The following is a 19,717-nucleotide window of genomic DNA, read 5'->3' as shown; positions in this document are numbered from 1 at the left end:
CTGGGACACTTGAGTGGTCACTGTCATGTTACAGTATGTGCAGGACCTGCTCAGCTTACAAGCACCAGATCATATTCATAGGGTGTTCCTGGGCGATACTGTAAGTGCTGGCTCAGCATTATGTCCCTGTAATAAAAGCCACCTCCAGCTTTTCAGCCATGCTCTGCTCCCCTGGTCAACCTCTACTCTCACTTGAGTTTTGTAGGCAACGTTGTGAATTTTGCAGAAGCTCTAATGTACAGTGTTTCCACCTATCCTGGGGACAATGCGGGGGAAAAACCTTGGACTTGACAATGCATTAATCATTTTTTGCATAGCCTGTGTGGGTGCAGTCTTCTTTTCCCTTTTCTTTTTTTGCTATGAAATGACCAGGTTGATGAATGTGATCCTGGACAATTAATACAGCATGATTACTGTGATAAAAACGCCCATGTCTGACTTTCGGAAGGGTTGGGTTTCTAAATGATCTTCTAAGGTTTCCTTGAAATCCATTATCTTTCCAATGCCTTTAATAAGTCATAAAATATTGATAAATACGTTTTATGTTCACATTGACAACGAGCATAAATTATTCTTAATACAGATGGTGGCTTATATGGGAATTGGCAATTCAATCACAGGATGCGGTGGGGCGTAATGGAGAGGGCGTTATGGATCTGTTCACTAGACAGCCTGTTTTAATCAATTCTGATGAGGGGGTTTTCTGCCCTCAAAAGGAAAACTCCATAGCTTGGCGAGACTGGCATCTGGAGGTCTACAATTAGAGATTTTTTTTAGGTTTTCTCTAAAAAGGGGTGTCTAGTTTCAACATATATTCCAGATCCTCATCAGTGGTTACAAAGAGCCTCTCTCACTCTGGAGGACCTGTCCTGTCCAGCCACCTTCTGATTTGAATGGCGATTGTGTAATGCATCATTTCCCCAGTGGTGGCGCTGCAGGGAAATCTAACACTTGCTGCAATGCTTTTTCATAGATTACAGCTGATCTCTGGGCTTCCCAGCAGGAAGACACTTTGAGATCAGCTTATTGTTAAGGATTGTCTAAACCAGAGAACAAAACCTTTTAAATAATTTTGATTGCTTTATGATAAAATTCTAGTAGACAAAAAAAACACAAAAAGGATTGTATAATAAGAGCAGGCGGGCAGGTAGCAGTAGTCGAACAAACAAGTAGTCGAACAAACAAGTGTCTGCCGCCGTCATCCGTAAGCTGGCCATAGTCATGGGATATTTCTCCCGAAACCTCCATGTACATAAGCGCTCGAGCTTTCAACGGGAAAAGCGTCTTATCTTCCCTGAAAGCAAAAGGATCAAACATTGAAATTCCAATACTCTGACCGTCTCTCCCCGACGTCATCTCTCAGGGCAGAATTGGGAGGTCCCTGTACACATCAGAAGGTTGGCCAGTCCTACAAAAATCAGCGTGTTTGGTCAACTTTAATTTAATGTACATTTACTCATGATCTTCCTTTGGTAACTCCCCCGAGGAAGCCCATGAACCGAATCAGGCTAATTGTATGGTTCTACTGGCTCATCCATTTATTGGCCACATTCTTTTGTGAGACTGACAGTCAGGAGACAAATAATATCCCTGTATATTGGCCAACTGAGCATTTGTCAGCCAATCTTAGGTCTCTGGCCGCCCTTAAAGGGAACCTGCCAAAAATGTTAACCTCCCCAAGTCATTTATATGACTGTGTAGCCCTTTAAAAGATAAGCCAGTCGATCCCTTTATGACCCTTAAGCACTGCTTTCAGCAGCGAGAAAGTTGTTTTGAAGTTGTGTCTGGAAATGCATTTTGGGCGTCACAATGCACTTCTAGCTTCTCAGCCTAAGGCTGTCGTTCCTACCTAGCAGCAACCCCCACCCCTTGGCTAATTAACAGGTCAGTGATTAGTTTAAAAGCGCAAACGACCTGTGAATCAAACCAGAGGAGAGTATATCTAGGTAGGAAATAAAGCGTGAGGCTGAGAAGCTAGAAATGCATCTTCACGCCCCAATATACTTCCAAACACAACTTCAAATCATGATTTCTCGCTGCTGGAGCAGTGCTTTGGGGCCATAAAGGGATCAAATGGCTAATCTTTTAAAGAGCTACACAATCATATTAATGGTTTTGGGGTAAAACTTTCTGACAGGTTGCCTTTAATCTCTTCCTCTGTTGATTTCTGTCTTTTCTTCATCTATACAACTTGTGTCACCATGCAGGAAACCAAGGCAGATACAATGGACAACTAGGCTTGAGGGGACCTTTTACAATCTATGTAAACATCTCAGGACATGTAGTCTAAAGGTGCCCTTACATGTTTGATAGCACTGGCAGAAGTAAAAGATTGGGCATTAACATAAAAAAAACATTAAACCTTGTTTTCCTCCACCAAATGATGTTGGAGGAAAGATAGGTCGGGTTTGTTGAATTGGAATTGTCGAGAAGCCCCCATGTACATTAGATGGTCAGCTGGTTCTACAGAAAACCGGGGTTTGGTGACCTTTTTCTAAAAAGTTTTGGAACCTTAAAATCCCACACAGGAGGGTGGTCTTCACCTTATCCCTATGTCATCCCACTCCATTCAGCACCTCGTGTAGTCCATCTCTATAGATATAGACATCTGTTTTCTGTACTTATTGTTTATGGTTGGTCTGTAAAGGTTGTTGTATTGGATGACAATGCCTTAAAGTGTTATTTCCAACATTATTATATATCAGCTACAAATAGGATAGGTGAAAACTTACAGCTTTAATGCGAATCCAATCATACCGATCCAGAAAATGGGGCTCTGAAATTTGCCATCGAAATGGAGCGGTGGCCACGCATGGCCAAGAAAAAGTGTAGCCCAGTTCTCAGCTATCTCCTGCACTACCAGTGTTGGCCAACGCTCTTTTCCAATAGGTAATTTATCCCGTGGATAGATGATACTTTTAAATGTTGTGAATAACCCTTTCAGACAAATCACTATTCAGTCGGAGCTGTGATCTGAACCCTAGTCGAGGCTTCCTGGGATTACGCTTCAAGAACCACAGTCCCTTCACAAAAACCAGAAATGGCAACATCAACTTTTGCAAAAATGTTTGCTTTTAGTCTGCATTTATCGCACTGGTTCATTTCAGAAAATATGATAAATTGCCCTTTTTGGCTTTTCCAAAATGTTCGGTGCATGGCCACCTTATGGGAATATAGTGATCACTCTTGGAACTTATTATATCAGTCCTAAAACAGCCTGTACCCATTACTATCGACAGAACCGGCACATACGGATCCTCCCTTTCTGTCAAGCCAGAAGAACCCGGTAATATCCTTGCAATCTGGTGGCTTCCAGATGGCGCAGATTTCGTTATAGAGGAATAAATCCTATTTGGAAAGTTTTTATTATATTTCGAAGCTACGTGTGATTCTTCTAAGAGGCATCAATCAGAGACGATCCCTCGTCATTGGTGCTTTGTACCGGGGGGCTCCACGCCTATCGTCCACCATCTCTCCATGTGGTGGCTTTGATGTGAGATGTGCGCACTTCATTGTCAGCATTGACACACGAGAGATGAATAAATCATGGCTGTGATTCACATGTAAGGACGTGACGCCGGTTCTTTACTAAAGCCTCCGTGTGAGTTTTTTTATATTTTTCCTACAAAGAGACTAGATAAGAGAACATGTATCTTACTATCTCCCCTGTGGTCGGAAATCTGACGGAAACACCGGAGTAGAACTAGACTAGAGTTCCTGTTGTACTTTTTTTGAAGGTTTTTTTTTTCTTAAACCTTGGCTTAATCTCCGGGATTGGAAAAACATGGCTGCATTTTTCTAAAAACATCCAATGTAGCAGAAAAACGAGAAACAACACAAGGCTGGGGCGCTGTTTTTTGTCTAATCCTGGACAACTCCCTTAAAAAGTTTTTTCTGTCACTTAAAATATTTTCAAAAACACTCAAAATGCTGTAAAATAATAATTAAAAGTCATGTTCACCTTACCAATCTCCCGTTCCAACACTTCCTAGGTTTCCTGCCGGTCTCTGTACTTTCTGGTTTGTTTGACTGGACAGCCAATCGCTCGTTGTATCGGTTACCAATAAATCATTGTTGTAGCCAGTGATTGGCTACAGTAGTCACTTGTTTGTCTAAAAAGAGCAGGCAGTACGGGAAGATGGGCTCCAGTCATGTGACCACTGCAGCCAATCACTGCCCCACCCCGCTGGTCTCTGCACTGGTTTGTTTGGCCGGACAGCCAATCACTGGTTGTAGCGGTTTCCAACACATCATTGATATAGCCAATGATTGGCTGCAGTGGTCACTTATATGTCCAAAAGGAACAGGCAGAACAGGAAGATGGGTTCAAGTCATTGACCACTGCAGCCAATCACTGCCACAGCAAAGTTAGTAACGTTGGTGTTCTTAGAATAGGAATGTTTAAGAAATTTGCTTCTTTCTACTCTTGAACTGATCAATCATTCTGTAAACTGTGTTCAGTGGTAAAATGTGTATTCAGTGAGTATTTCCCCATTACTGAGATAGGAGATAACTGTTGGTGCTCATAAGACTCTATGTAGAGGGGAGGGGGAGGAGCTAGAGACAGACAGACATTCTGCTGCAAGTTCTACTGAAATGACAGTTACACTTTGATCATTTTTTATTTTAAAAGTGTAACTGTCATTTCAGGAGAACTTGCAGGAGAATGCATGGATCCTCCTCATCCTCCCCTCTCCATAGAACTTCATGAGCACCAACTATCATTTCCTATCTCAGTAATGGGAAAGTCTGTATTTATTGAATACAGATTTTACCCCTGAATTGAGAGTGAATGCTCAGTCCAGGAGGAGAAAGAAGCTGATTTCTCTGATATGATATGATACAAACTTGCTTATTTTCATACGTACTATTGATTAATGAAACAAAAATTAAAACGACGGTTACTTTTTAAGCTTCCAGACAACCCATTTAACAATTAGATGGGTTCTTTGTTAAGGGTAACTGGATATGAATGGTACAAACTTCTTTATCACCATAAAACTAACCATGTTATTTTTTTTTAATTCCAATTCTGTAGACTTATAAATTATTGAATAAAATATTGATTTGGCTAAGAAAAGTCATCTATCTATATAAATCCTTACTGTGCAAAATGGGAATGTTGTGCCACCGCCGCTCATTAAAAGGGGTGGCATCTTCTCACATCTAAGACTATAGATCTACGTCTTCAAGGAATTTCTTCTTAAGCGTAAATGTGCTGGAGGCAAAATTTTAATGAGTCAACAAGCGGCGCGAATTGATGCTGGTTTATAGCAAAAAATCCCCGTAGAATTAAGAATTCTGTAAGTTCAGTTTTATTTCTTCGCAGCAAGACGTATAAATCCTACTGTTTATAGTGGGATCAATAATGATTCGCTGGTTGTAACCAGTCCCCTATGTGTCTTTTCCCAGTAGCGCTTTATCACTATAGACTATAAAGAAGCCAACGCTGTATTAATGATGTTGCTTGGACTTAAATTTAGTTCAATAAGCAATATTCTAATTTATCGACTGCCCGGTCTTGAATGCCTGCCAGGAGACAGCTGGGGATCCAATCATCAGCAGGGTCCCAGTAGGAGAGACTTTGGAGTTGGCGTTAAGGCGACAAACTCCAGGGAATAACTGTATTTTCAGATTACGCTCAGAGAGTCCCTTTGGGTTGAAGCAGTTTTTAGATTTTAATCTAATTTTTCTCATTCCATTTTGTCTTTGATGAAAAAAAACCCTTTAATAAGAGATCAGCTGAGGTGATCAGCCAATCGTCACCCGTTTTGCTGGTTTTGTCAGGGCTGCTTTCCTCTGCAGTGGCCCCTGTAGGAACAATATAGAATTGCATGCTGCCATTCATGTTAGGCCACGGTCCAACTATCAGTATTTGGTTAGTATTTGGTCAGTATTTTTTCTCAGGAGTAGGAGACAAAACCAGGAGTGGGTGATAAATGCAGAATTGGTGACTTGTTTCTATTATACCTTTTCTCTGATTGTTCCTCACCTCGTTTTGGCTCACACTCCTGAGAAAAAATACCGACTGAATACTGACCAAATACTGATACTGGGGCCCGTGGCCTTACAGCGAGAGCAGAATTTTTGTGTTGCTTTGACTCATACACAGCGTTGGACTGGCCAACGGGAGAACAGGAGAATCCTCTGGTGGGCCCCCACCTATATGAGAAGTAGATTTGTTTCACTATGTACAGACAAGGGCATCATCTCAACATTCACTTAACAAACTACCCCATTTATTATTATATAGAAACATAGGAAAATTTGTGAATGTGGGTAATGTGATATTTGCATGTAGCTGAATAGTAGGCCACCAGAGTCAATGTTCCTGGTGGGCCCTTGGCACCCCAGTCCGGCACTGCTCAGGCATGAAGCTCCCGACATCCATATGCATGTGAAAAAGGGGTTGTTGTGATGGGAACACGTCTTTACAAGTGAACACTTATTTTGTATAAACTGCCCTGCTCTACCAATCTATAAATGTCTCAGAGGGGTATTCCGACCTCTGCGGTGGTGAAGGAGAGAGGTGGTCAATGGCCATGCACGCGAAGATCTCTCCATTCACTTCTATCTCTCCATTCACTTCTATGGGAGTTTTGCAAATAGACAATCATGTCCTATTCGGTCCCAGAGGTGGGAACTGCATCTATCAATTATGTATGTCATAACCCATGGATATGCCATAAATGTCTATAAAAGGAATACCCCTTTAATAGATAAATGGGTGCTTTTAGGACCCTCAGTAAAAAGGCAGAATAGTGCGGCTTGCAGAGAAGACTAGATAATGTACGTATTGATCAACCTCCATGAAATGTTCCTAGCACATTTATTGTATTCCACCTATCAATACCTAATTCACATCCATTTGGATGGCATTATTGGATGACATCCAGCCGCAGCTCACAGCTCTGCAAACACTCACGTTTAATCCTCTAGGGGTCATCCGCTTCGACCAAATATTCGTTGCAGACAGCATGTATTACACCACGTCAGCCCAGAACCTTGTTCTTTATACACAAAAATAAGCTGATCGCAAGGATTGTCGCTGTCAGGAACCCCAGGGGTCAGCTGTAATTTGGCAGCAAGTGTTAAACTCCACCACAGTGCCTCTACAGGGCAAATTAAGTATTGAATGGTGCATGTCAGGGGAAAAAATGTTGATAGTGATATGCCCCTTTAAGTATAATACAAGATGTAGTTACCCTGGTAGACAGAGCGGTTCCCTGCTCAAGAATCTCAGAAGGATACAGGCTAAGAGAGAAAGATGCCATTACAACAACTTTACTTACAGGGAGACAACAAGCTTGATAGTTACAGTCTCACATCAGACAATCAGCTTTTTGATAACCCAGTCTCATATACGTAATAAGCTGGATGGTTAATATCATGTAAAAAAATAGCTTAATGGTTACACAGTCACATGTTACACAATGGGCTACATGGTTAATATCAGATGAGACAATGTGCTTGATAGTTACACAGTCACACGTGATATATGTCTATATATAAGTGATGCAACTATGAAGCCTAATCATTACAGAGTCTCACATGAGACGTTGAGCTTGATGGTAACAGTCTCACATATATAATGAGCTTGATGGTTACACTCATATGAGACAATAAGCTTGATAGTTACACAGTCTCACAGGAGGCAACAAGCTTGATGGTTACATAGTCTCACAGGAGGCAACAAGCTTGATGGTTACACAGTCTCGAATAAGATAATGAGCTTCATAGTAACACTGGCATATATACAATGAGCTTGATGGTTACCCAGTCTGACATGAGACAGTGAGCTTGATGGTCGCACAGTCTCACATGAGACAATGAGCTTGATGGTCACACAGTTTCACATGAGACAATGAGCTTCATGGTCACACAGTCTCACATGAGACAATGAGCTTGATAGTACATGAGACAATGAGATTGATGGTCACACAGTCTCACATGAGAAAATGAGCTTGATGGTCACACAGTCTCACATAAGACAATGAGCTTGATGGTCACACAGTCTCTCATGAGACAATGAGCTTGATGGTCACACAGTCTCACATGAGAAAATGAGCTTGATGGTCACACAGTCTCACATGAGACAATGAGCTTCATGGTCACACAGTCTCACATGAGACAATGAGCTTCATGGTCACACAGTCTCACATGAGACAATGAGCTTGATAGTACATGCGACAATGAGCTTGATGGTCACACAGTCTCACATGAGACAATGAGCTTGATGGTCACACAGTCTCTCATGAGACAATGAGCTTGATGGTCACACAGTCTCTCATGAGACAATGAGCTTGATGGTCACACAGTCTCTCATGAGACAATGAGCTTGATGGTCACACAGTCTCACATGAGACAATGAGCTTGATGGTTACACACTCTAACATATACAATGAGCTTGATGGTCACACAGTCTTGAATGAGGTAACAAACATATATAATTGGCAGATATAACAGTATGCCGTGATGGGGGTGTTTAACAAAAATGGGTTTCTAAACCAGACAACACTTTAAGCAAATGTGGCAGAGCACTGCCTCTTGAAAAAAGTAGCCTTGTTTTTCTAATATTTTGCAATTCTTTCAAACTTTTAGGATTTAATGTGTGGTACCCATCCATTTTGCCAATAGCTACTACTCCCAACCTCCCAAAATACATTCACGAGTAATTCAATGTATAGAGGGAAATAAGTTTTTGCCAAACTCCTATCCCGGGCTCTTATCTTCTCTGAGAACAAGAGTCATGTATTGAAACCGAACATGATTTATTCACATTAAACAGTCATTTGAACCCTCTGAAAACAGCACAGATTTTTGCACATTTTCCAAAACGTTTTTAATTATTTTTGTTATACCATTAATACCATAAGATATAATGTAGCGCCAATGCTTGAGGATGTACAGCAGTATGACTGGGACTTGGTAATGGCGATGTGTGGGCAGCAAATACTACTCTTCACAAGAGACACTGTGGGAGAGGGAAGGCGGCAGAATGCATGCAAAAAAGATACTAAACAATGGACCATAGGCAGAATATCCACCTAATGTGCACTTCATTATGCAGGCCAAAAAAGAAACGGCAGTGTAACAAAACGGAGTCTAATGAGCAGCAGAAGTTGTAATTACGTAGAACGTTCACACTTACAGGTTATTATATTCTTAATAATAAGATTTCTTCTCCTGGAGAACAAAATGTTGTTTTTAGAGCATTTGCAAAATAGATGAGGCGGAGGGACAATCTGTCCTTTTCTCCCAGCCTTGTGATGTGGACATTTCTAGTGTGGGCTATAACATAGGGAAGAGGTTGCTGGTGAATCACCAGTTGGCTCATAGTGCACCTTCTCTTCAAGCTTCAATAGTTCCTGCAAGTTGGGACCCAATGGTTAGAAATTTACAGAACTATTTAGAGGGTAAAATTGAGACTTTAGGGCAGTTACTCTGCCTTTTGGTTAAAGGCCCTCATAAACATTACATTAAAGTTGGGTTAATCTATCAATATGTATGAGGGACCTCCAACATCATCTGTTGAGGGACATAAGAATTTGCCAGTTAGAATTTTAATGCCCCATCCTTTTGTTTTCCGGGGAGAAAGGTTTCTGCCAGAGGTGTCTGTCAGTGGCTTTCTGCTCCATCCTCATTAAATACGCATGATCGGCCAAGACGACCACTCATGTGTATGGGGAAGTCGGGAAGGATAATTGTCCGCCGAATGAGATAACCATGTCATGTGTACGGCTGGCTGAAGATAGTCTCCGGCTTGGTTGTCTCCATATCTCCCATAGTCTTTAGCATAGAGGCCACCCACTTGCACCACCACCTCCCCTATATGCAGCTACAATAGGGGATCTGTTGAGTTCAGGTCCCACAAATGTCTTTACCCACTGGTCGCAACCATTTTAAATTCACCCTTGGTTCTTATCAATGCTTGAAAGGCCATTGTACGTAAAGAATATGAACATGGTGGTAGGTCAAAACTTCATGCTGTACAAGAAGGACCTAATGAGGTCACCCGTAAGTAGCTCATACCTTCCAACCCTAAGGAAGACCTTTGGGGTTCCAGGAAGATTTCTCAAATTTCCCATGCACCACAGAAGCCTCCTGGAACCTGTACTCCCTAAAGGGTTCTTGTGTATGTGTATGGGGAAGTCAATAAGGATAGCTGTTTGTCGAACGAGATAGCAATGTCATGTGTACAGCTGGCTGAAGAAGTCTCTGGCTTGCTTGTCTCCATATCTCCCATAGTCTTCCGTGTAGAGGCCACACATTTGCAAGCAACATCTCCTATATGCAACTTCAATAGGAGGTCAGTGTGGTTCACAAATGTTTTTACGCACTGGCCGCAACCCTAATTCAACCCTGGTTCTTACCAAGGCTTGAAAGGCCATTTTACTGAAAGAATCTGCACATGGTGGTCGGTCATAACTTCATGCTGAACAAGAAGGACCTAATGGGATCACCCATAAGTAGCCCATACCTACCAACCCTAAGGAAGACCTTTGAGATTCCAGGCACCACAGAAGCCTCTTCTAACCTGTGCTCCCTAAAGGGTTCCTGTGTATAGTGCCATGATACTTCATCATCAGACTGTATCCCAGTGTCTAGATGCCCCTTCAATGGGGGGCAGGAAATAAAGGCAAGATGGGGTCTATTAATGGGTCATGGTTAGGAAAAAAATTGTAATTTCTGGAATTTCCATCAGCTACTTTCAAATATTGGCAATTGTGCAGGCACTATAAGATTGCTGAGCTGTAATGCCTGGTGTAAAGATTCAACCATCCAACATTTAATCCCTTGCCCCTGTTATGCCCACTTTTGCATGAGCCACTCCCTATTTAGGTCCACATTGCGGAAGGTATTACATTTACAGTACAGACCAAAAGTTTGGACACACCTTCTCATTTAAAGATTTTTCTGTATTTTCTTGACTATGAAAATTGTACATTCACACTGAAGGCATCAAAACTATGAATTAACACATGTGGAATTATATACTTAACAAAAAAGTGTGAAACAACTGAAAATATGTCTTATATTCTAGGTTCTTCAAAGTAGCCACCTTTTGCTTTGATGACTGCTTTGTACGCTCTTGGCATTCTCTTGATGACCTTCAAGAGGTAGTCACCGGAAATGGTTTTCACTTCACAGGTGTGCCCTGTCAGGTTTAATAAGAGAGATTTCATGCCTTATAAATGGGGTTGGGACCATCAGTTGTGTTGTGCAGAAGTCAGGTGGATACACAGCTGATAGTCCTACTGAATAGACTGTTAGAATTTGTATTATGGCAAGAAAAAAGCAGCTAAGCAAAGAAAAACAAGTGGCCATCATTACTTTAAGAAATGAAGGTCAGTCAGTCCGAAAAATTGGGCAAACTTTGAAAGTGTCCCCAAGTGCAGTTGCAAAAACCATCAAGCGCTACAAAGAAACTGGCTCACATGAGGACTGCCCCAGGAAAGGAAGACCAAGAGTAACCTCTGCTTCTGAGGATAAGTTTATCCGAGTCACCAGCCTCAGAAATATCAGGTTAACAGCAGCTCAGATTAGAGACCAGGTCAATGCCACACAGAGTTCTAGCAGCAGACACATCTCTACAACAACTGTTAAGAGGAGACTTTGTGCAGCAGGCCTTCATGGTAAAATAGCTGCTAGGAAACCACTGCTAAGGACAGGCAACAAGCAGAAGAGACTTGTTTGGGCTAAAGAACACAAGGAATGGACATTAGACCAGTGGAAATCTGTGCTTTGGTCTGATGAGTCCAAATTTGAGATCTTTGGTTCCAACCACCGTGTCTTTGTGCGACGCAGAAAAGGTGAACGGATGGACTCTACATGCCTGGTTCCCACCGTGAAGCATGGAGGAGGAGGTGTGATGGTGTGGGGGTGCTTTGCTGGTGACACTGTTGGGGATTTATTCAAAATTGAAGGCATACTGAACCAGCATGGCTACCACAGCATCTTGCAGCGGCATGCTATTCCATCCGGTTTGCGTTTAGTTGGACCATCATTTATTTTTCAACAGGACAATGACCCCAAACACCTCCAGGCTGTGTAAGGGCTATTTGACCAAGAAGGAGAGTGATGGGGTGCTACGCCAGATGACCTGGCCTCCACAGTCACCAGACCTGAACCCAATCGAGATGGTTTGGGGTGAGCTGGACCGCAGAGTGAAGGCAAAAGGGCCAACAAGTGCTAAGCATCTCTGGGAACTCCTTCAAGATTGTTGGAAGACCATTTCCGGTGACTACCTCTTGAAGCTCATCAAGAGAATGTCAAGAGTGTGTAAAGCAGTCATCAAAGCAAAAGGTGGCTACTTTGAAGAACCTAGAATATAAGACATATTTTCAGTTGTTTCACACTTTTTTGTTAAGTATATAATTCCACATGTGTTAATTCATAGTTTTGATGCCTTCAGTGTGAATGTACAATTTTCATAGTCATGAAAATACAGAAAAATCTTTAAATGAGAAGGTGTGTCCAAACTTTTGGTCTGTACTGTATATGTACATGTCACTAGTGTCACAAGGACTTTTTAGGATATGGTGCAGTGTCTACATGGATGTCGGTTTTCATCTCTGTGTGGTTTCTTCCCCAAAAAATGTATTGGCCTCTTTTTGAACTGCCCCTATGTATATAATTGGATTGTGAGCCCCTCCAGGAGCGATCCTGATGCCTTCTATTCACCTCGCTGTATATACAGTACTTGTGCTATATAAATAACGACATAAATCATAGCAGTATATCCCCCCAAAGATCCCCTGCCAGGACATATGTCATCGCCTGACGGAGTGAGGCCTGATGTGCAGACAATTAACAGATGTATTTTTACATCCAGACAGACACGTGGTCCCAGGATAGGGGCAGATGGACGGGGGTCTAGTGTTTCTGATGCAGTTGCTTTTTTCCATTGCTAAGTATAGCTGGGCAGAGGAATCCCACCACCTCTAGTTACATCGAGCTGGTAATATTGCTTAATGGGCATGATCTGGAGGGATTCGTAGACAGCAGACATATTTATGGTTTGCAATGTCCAGACAGATTAATGCCGTATTATGTTACCCGCAGCACGCTCAGCTCTGCTGCGCTACATGGGCCGTAATGTCAATGAAGGATGGTGTCTTATAAGAGGTTATGGCAGGTGATGATCTCACATGGGCCCAAATCCCGTGTTTATTTTCCAGAATTAACACCCACCTTGGACCTGGCAGCAGGACCTTTTTACTTTTTAAACCAGGAGGCTGTTCGGTGCCATAAATAATGGAGCAGTGAACATTGCCTCACTGCTAGGTTTATGGTAATATGAAAGGGCATTAATTTTTTAGAGCCACGTACATAAATCACGGAAAGGTCCTAAGACAAATGTGAAAATTTGAGTAAAATTGATATTATTCTAACAGCAAATGGCAATAAAACATGCCGTTTCACATTAACATCAATGATGCCTCCAGTATATCAGACTTTACTAAGAAACTGCTTAAAGGGGAACTATCACCAGTTCAAAAGTGTACAGTTTTTGCTCTTATTTTATTCCCGTTGCACCCCTGAGTATTCCCTTATTTTCTTTTTTAAAATCCGTTATACGGATCCAGAGATACGGGCCTTTTAGTTAGTGCTAATTTTCGTGGTCTTTTACTGAGGAGGCGTGGCTCACAAGATAACCTAAAGACACGCCCCCCAGAGAATCCTGTGAGCCCCGCCTCCTCAGACCATAAAAATTAGCACTAAATGAAAAGGCCCATATCTCTGGAACCGTATGGCGGATTCTAAAAAATAAAAAAAGGGAATACTCAGGAGAACAGCGGGAATAAGATAAGAGCAAAAACTGGCCACTTCTGACCTGGTGGTAGGTTCTCTTTAAAGGGCAGTTCCTAATATGATATTATCAGAATGGCTTATACTAGTAATAATAATAAAAAGAAATAGACTTTTAGTGATTTCCTACATAGCTGATTTTGTCAGGGACGTTGCTGTCACTTTGTTTCCCACAGTGGCCACTACAGGTGAAATGCTGTATTGCGTGCAGCCATTCAAATGAATAGCCATCCATTTATTACATGGGGAGGCAACATAAGCCAATACAAGAGGCTCATATTGGTGATCTAAGACAGGGAACCCCCTTAGAAGTGTTTATATGACTTATTTGGTTATTAAAAAGTTGAGTATATTCCCTGTTACCAATACCAATTATTACACCCGATCTTGGAATCACTAATAGTGCAATTTCTTAATAGGTTTGTCACTCCTGTTCCGCTTACCCATGTCCCCAGCTGATCTCTACTTCCTGCTAACTCTCTACACTGTTACCTGTGCAGCCAGTGATTGGCTGCAGAGGTCTCATGTACATGTCAACAAGCCATCATTGCAGCAGGAAATTATTAAAAAACAATCACCTGTCATCCAAAATACCCTGTCATTTAATGTAATCTTAATCAGCTATTTCTTTTAAAATGCTGCCTATATTATTATTATTATTATTATAGCAATATCATATTGGAGGATAAATCGCGGTATGAATTCTGCATGCCAGCTATCACCACTAGAGGGAGCTCAGGCTACTATTTTTGATTTCAATTTAAAAAATTAAATGTAATGAGCTCCCTCTAGTGGCAGCTGCTGGCAGCAAGAATTTAATATTTGAAATTATTTTGTAAAGAGAATTGGAGCTCTGTATCTGAAAAAACAGAGCTGTCACCACCATATTGATTTGAAAATAATTAGCCTAGATTTCTGGTCTTATAAATTGTGTGTGCAACATTTATTTTTTTCCCTGAGATATGTGAAGTGAATTAAAGAGGTTTTCCCCTTTCTGGACAGTCTTTTTTTGCATGTAATTGGGGCTAAAAATAATTTTTACAATTGGGTTCCATTCAAAATGTTGCAGCATTTACGTTCTATAGCCTCGGTGTCTATTGCTGGCTGCAAAATGAGTTTACTGAGAATCCATCAGTGAGCACATTCTGACAGTCCAATGGCAAAGTTTCTGACTCTTTTATCTGTCTTTTTCTGAGCTCCTCAGCTTATGTCTGACCACAGACCACATCAAAGTTGTATGTGCAGGAAAAGAAAGAGCCTATAAAATCCAAATGGTGAAAATTTTTTAATGAAACCCAATTGCAAAAATGATTTTTAGCCTTAAATACATGCATTTAATTAAAAGATAAAAATTGTCCCCAAAGTTGGACAACCCCTTAAAGACTTCCAAATACCCTGTGGTCAGTAACAGTACGCACCACGTCGGAATGGCCAGTTCGGCGGGGGCTCCGGCGGTGAGCCTGCACTGAACAGGGCACATGTCAGCTGATTTATACAGCTGACATGTGCCCGCAACAGCCGCGGGTGGAATCGTGATCCACCCGCGGCTGTTAGCTAGTTAAATGCCGCTGTCAATCTCTGACAGCGGTATTTAACAGCGCCGCGCCGGAAGCGCGCAACTTACCCCGCCCATCAGTGACCCCGTCATGTGATCGCGGGTCACTGATGGGTGGGCATGACAACCCTGGGTCTGCAGCAGACCCCTGTGGTTGTCATGAAAAGATTGCTATGAGCGCCACCTAGTGGTCGGCGCTCATAGCACAGGAGCATTTCTGCTACATACAGGCGATCTGCTCATCATCACCTCTATGCAGTAGAAGCAATCAGAAAACTGCAGCTTCTAGTCTCCTATGGAGACTATAGAAGCATGCAGAAAGTGTAAAAAAAATGGTTTTAAAAATATTAAAAAAATAACAAATATAAAAGTTTAAATCACCCCCCTTTCTCCCCATTCAAAATAAAATAATAAAAAAAAAACACATACACATATTTGGTATCGCCGCGTTCAGAATCCACCGATCTATCGATATAAAAAAGAATTAATCCGATCGGTAAACGGCGTAACGAGAAAGGAATTCCAAATTCCAGAATTATGGTCTTTTTGGTCCCTGCAACATTGCAGTAAAATGCAATAACGGGCGATCAAAACATCAGATTTATCCCAAAATGGCATCAATAAAAACATCAGCTCAGTGCGCAAAAAAATAAGCCCTCACCCAGGTCTTTTTTTTTTTTTTTAGCAAACTTTGGATTTTTTTTTTCACCACTTAAATGAAAAAGAACCTATACATGTCTGGTGTCTACGAACTCGTAACGACCTGGAGAATAATAATGGCAGGTCAGTTTTAGCATTCAGTGAACATGGAAAGAAAAAAAAATTTAAAAAAACAACTGTGGAATTGCATTTTTTTTTTGCAATTTCACCACACTAGGAATTTTTTTCCCGTTTTCCAGCACACGATACGGTAAAACCAGTGATGACGTTTAAAAGTACAACTCGTCCCGCAAAAAAATAAGCCCTCACACCGCCATATTGAATGAAAAATAAAAAAGTTCTGGCTCTGGGAAGAAGGGGAGCAAAAAACGAAAATGCAAAAAATGGAAAATGCTCCCGTCATGGAGGGGTTAAACAGCCAGCACAGTAGAGATATATATTTAGCTCTGCATCACCAGTTTAACCCTACACAGGATGTTTTGGTGGAAGAGTTGAAATCATGCGAGTAGTTTTGTGTCTGAGTAGGGCACGAGATCTTCATGGTCTGCAGCGCATCTGAAACTACAAGTCCAAGCATGCTCTGAATTTCCTTCTTGAAAAAAAAAATGTTGCAGTCTAAAAGTTTCTAGGCTGATTGATTTCTTGTTATCTCTTTATAGGACTCAAAACTCTAATATCTAATTGAGAGCTCAAATATGCCAATTGTCTCTTCAAATAGGAAGAGGCCTTGAACTCTAGCGCCACCTATTGGAAGTAGCAATCCTAAAAGTCAATATCGAACCTTTAACGAGCTTAACCATATGACTTAGGATAAAAGCCAAACCCGACTCTCACTTTGCAGATACAGTGTTTCGGGGTATTGCCCTCTCGTCAGTGCAAAGTATGAGATCCAATTTGGCTAGGTTAGAGGCTTAAGACTGGGAACTAAGGGGCTTGTCACTCTCCACAAGGAGAAACATTACCCCTTAGATCCCAGTCTTAAGCCTCTCACCTAGCCAAATGGGATCTCATACTCTGCACTGATGAGGGGCAACATCACGAAACACCATATCTGCAAATTGAGATTCTGTTTTGGCTTTTATCCTAAGTCCTATGACAAGGCTTGTTAAAGGGTCGATATTGAATTTTAGCATTGCTACTTCCAATAGGTGGCGCTAGAGTTCTAGTGCTCTTCCTATTTGAAGAGACAATTTGCATATTTAATTTCCCAGAGGAGAATGCAAGGCATTTAAGTCTCCTCACTCTGACATGCTAGGCCTGGCTTTGTCATTCTCCACAAAGAGAAACGTTATCCCTTAGATCCTAACTGAGAGATCAAAATCCGCCGATTTAGGGAGCGGTCAAGAATACCCGAATTACCAGGAATTTTTGTTTTGATTTTCCGATGGAAAATCCATACAAAATACAATGACAGTATAGTAGCTGAGATCTGAATTATTCTCAGTCGCACACAAATTGCCCTACAGTGCAGAATTTTAAAGGGAAGCTCTGAGCTCTTTGTCACATATGGGTGTAGTGGTCTGGCTGTGTTGGTGCTTGTTCCCCAGTAAAAATGATACCATTTTTGTAGAGATCCAATCCTCCAGTCATGAGAAATCAAGAATAGAAGCCATAAATAAATCAGTGCACTAGGGGTGTGTCAATACATTTTTCTGACACGCCCCCAGTGCACTTCCACCCTCATTTGCATATGGTTTCTGCACTACATTTCTCATGACTGGCACATCGGATGTCTATCAAAAAGGTATCATTTTGATTGGGGGGACAGGCATCTATACAGTCGTACCACTACTTCCATATGTAAAAACGGGCTTACAGGTTCCCTTTAAATCCACAACATGTCAATTTATGCTCATTTAGTGCTAATTTTCCCAATTAATTTGAATGCATTGTCAAAATCTGCAATAAAATGCATTTTTGCAGAATTTGCAGCGGATTTGCCCACAATCTGCAAGCCGAGAATAAACATTTTACCCAAAGTGTATAATAAAAAGCACAATATATACCCCCCCTAGTTCTTCATGGGCCACTCTTCGCTGGTCCAAGACTATTTTTCCATATATTTTGTTTTACTATAAGCCCAAAAACTAACAATGGCTGCTTTATCCGGTGCATGCTCAGAGCGGTCACCAAGCGCTCCTGCCAGTGATTCAGCTGCTCCAGCATCAATAGAGCAGCTCCTCCTCTTCTGCTCTGTCGACGGAGCATGACTGCCGACGTCATGTTGATTGACTGTTGGCTCCCCGCAGTTATGCAGCGGGGAGCCAGCTGTCAATCGGCATGACGTCAGCAGTTACCCCCTGTCGACAGCGCAAAGCGGAAGAGAAGCCGCTGCTCTGTCGGTGCGGAAGTCCGTAGTAAAAAAAATTAAACCCCTTTAATACATTATCATGACGTGCCAACAAAACCCTCAACAGGCTGCAGTTCACATCACAACCACTGGGTGGCTACATGATACGGACACATATAGCATAAAAATGTCCCGACAGAGTACTGCATGAATAACATGGCCATAATGTGCCTCTAAAATAGGATGGGAGTTGTAGTTTAAGTGGGGTTGGGAAATATTGCTCGCATCCAGGCAGCAGTGAAGGGGTTTTTTTTTGCACAGAAGTCTGTGCTGGATTAGCGGGTGGCTGTAACATTTGCCTCCATCCGTACGGCAGACCCACATAATTGTTAGTCACTGAGCAAGTAGGTGTCTGTGTGACGTTGTAGCGCGGTGGAGTGACAGCCGCGAGCAGACTGTGCCATTGTTCTATCAGTTTCCCCCCTCGCTCCGAAGCTGTAACCCACACACTGCTCGGCATGTCTTGGCATATGTTATTATATTAACATTAAGCTTTCTAATCCCGCTGGAAGAGAAAATGCATTACTGCTAATTAGCGGCTTTGGGTTTGTGCCTTAGAACCGGGTCCCAAATGATCTTTTAGAAAATTAATAGGCGTAATGAGTGCAGATAATTTTACCGCTTGGATGTATAGCGAGTAATTGTTTCTATATACGGCACATATTGTCTTCCTCGGTATCGCAGTGTTCATTTTTAACCACTCCATGATTGGAGGTGGGGTTGTTTTCGTTTCTTTATGAGGCGGACGTGATGGGTAAACCCTGTTGTTAGATACAAGAAAAAAAAAAAGGCTTTCTGAGAATCAAAAAAGGGGTTTATTTACATTTTTTTTTTTTATAATAGCGCCACTCTTGCCCACAGGCTGTTTCTGGTATTACAGCTCAGCCCCATAAAACTGACTGATATAAGCTTAATTAAATTGTAGCCCTCAACTGAATCCTTTTAAATCTGACTTGGGATGAGACGACACGCCACGTGCTGCCGGAACTTTGCCCGCCGTGATAGATAGTTGCCACGCGATCTTGTTCCACAATCGTGCAGCCGTTGGGTTGAGTTTTGGCCATGCGATAAATCTTAGGACATGTCATTAGCTCATCAGGTTCTCGTTATTGCTTCCCGTTGCCCAAAAAAGGATGACAGAAAGTTGCTACCCTATCTAACCGCTTAGATGTCGTCATCGCTGTTTACCAAGGCATCTAAGCGGTTGAATCATGATCAGAGCTTGCTGCCATGCGCTCCAAACAAATCCTTCCAGCTATTGCCATACATATATGACAGATTTCAGAAGAACTAGGCTGCGGTGGGGTCCGTTTAGCAAAGAGTGCCCCCCAATTTACGGG

The 19,717-nt window shown here is 41.9% G+C and overlaps 1 protein-coding gene across 1 annotated transcript in view; it reads left to right on the top strand.

The window, feature by feature from the left end:
* FKBP1B (FKBP prolyl isomerase 1B) overlaps window positions 1-19,717 on the top strand; it is an 84,484-nt gene that overhangs the window by 10,309 nt on the left and 54,458 nt on the right. The window lies entirely within an intron of this gene.

The sequence above is a fragment of the Phyllobates terribilis genome, unplaced genomic scaffold (assembly GCF_046119375.1).
Source record: "Phyllobates terribilis strain yellow unplaced genomic scaffold, ASM4611937v1 Scaffold_3__8_contigs__length_932513732, whole genome shotgun sequence".
In the NCBI taxonomy this organism is placed as follows: domain Eukaryota; kingdom Metazoa; phylum Chordata; class Amphibia; order Anura; family Dendrobatidae; genus Phyllobates; species Phyllobates terribilis.
The sequence above is the reverse complement of the archived record's forward strand: the minus strand, read 5'-3'. Positions and strand labels throughout refer to the sequence as shown.